Source organism: Rousettus aegyptiacus, unplaced genomic scaffold (assembly GCF_014176215.1).
Source record: "Rousettus aegyptiacus isolate mRouAeg1 unplaced genomic scaffold, mRouAeg1.p scaffold_m13_p_1, whole genome shotgun sequence".
In the NCBI taxonomy this organism is placed as follows: domain Eukaryota; kingdom Metazoa; phylum Chordata; class Mammalia; order Chiroptera; family Pteropodidae; genus Rousettus; species Rousettus aegyptiacus.
Window position 1 is genome coordinate 107,443,431 of NW_023416284.1, and position 1,306 is coordinate 107,444,736.

Below are 1,306 nucleotides of genomic sequence, written 5' to 3' on the forward strand. Positions count from 1 at the left end.
TAGTCATGGGGTCAGCAATATGAATTTAAAAAATTTGCAGGATTTGTTGAAAGGCAGGAGATCGATCTGGGTGGAAAACTTTTGAGGAGGAAAATGAAAGCTGTAGCAAGGGCCTCTTTTGCAAAAAAGGGCACAGAAAATGGAATTGATGGATACAGACAATTGAACATCTTGGCAACCTTCCCTTTCTCTTGTTCCTCTCAAAGCAAGTGATAGCTCAAAATGACAAAACTGTGGAAAAAGAGGATGGTCAACAACTCTATCTGGCAGCGTCTTTTTTAGTTACTTAGGTGGACAGCAACAAGAATGGGGAGATTAGGGGAGCCCCTAACATAAATGTGAAATTCTGACTTTTTATGCCACTGTAACTTACCTGATATATGTTCTTTGATGTTTGACCTTTTGACCTTTGCAGAGAGAATTGCAGTTTTAAGATTGTGCCAGAATTTAAACTGAGAACATCAGCTGCAGAGGACAAAGGAGTCAAGCTAATAAGCTCTCCAATTCTGCTTCTTGCAGACTGCTTGGATTTCGAAGGAGAAGACATTATTTTTAGAATTCCTTCTTGCTTTCATCCTGTATCCTGAATGATTAACTCCTAGTGTCTCCCTTCTTATTAACCCATGCTTCCTCTCCAGTTGCTCCTGGGGAAGCAGGTGTTTTAAAACCAGATGGATCAAACGGTCTGTTTTTTGTTTTGTTTGTTTGTTTTTTTACCTTCTGCAGTCTGTCCCCACCTCTCACCTTGCCATCTTCTCCCCCAACCCTCATCAAAATCATCTTTATTTGACCTCCAGGACAATGACTTGTTTGAGAGGTGGTAACCTTTTAAGATAAATCTTTAATAATGTTTAAAGTCCAGTTTAACTCTTCTGGTGTCTAGAAAGGGCGACTTCATTGGATCATCAGCAGATGGTCGCATTACTCAATTTAATGTCATTAATACACAGTGGCTGAGGTCAAGGGGTGAGGGAAGTACACAGTTCAGCATTTGGAGAGTTTGTTTAAAGCTTCCACAGTCTTTCATAGAGTAGACAGAAGAAGTCACTATTTACTTATAAATTTACAAATATTTTTTAAAATGTAGGCTTATTTTGTGGTTCATTTTTGCTCGTTTATCCTTTACTAATCTTAAAATAAGTCTCAGGAGAAAATCATAATTTTCTTCCATTGAGTTAAAAAAATCTATGACCATCTTTTGGATAAATTTTCTTCAGAGAAAAATACACACAAATGGCTACATTTAGGGAGTATTTGTTCCTAAAACAAACAAACAAAAAAACCCATGTTCTATGTGAGTAGAAAA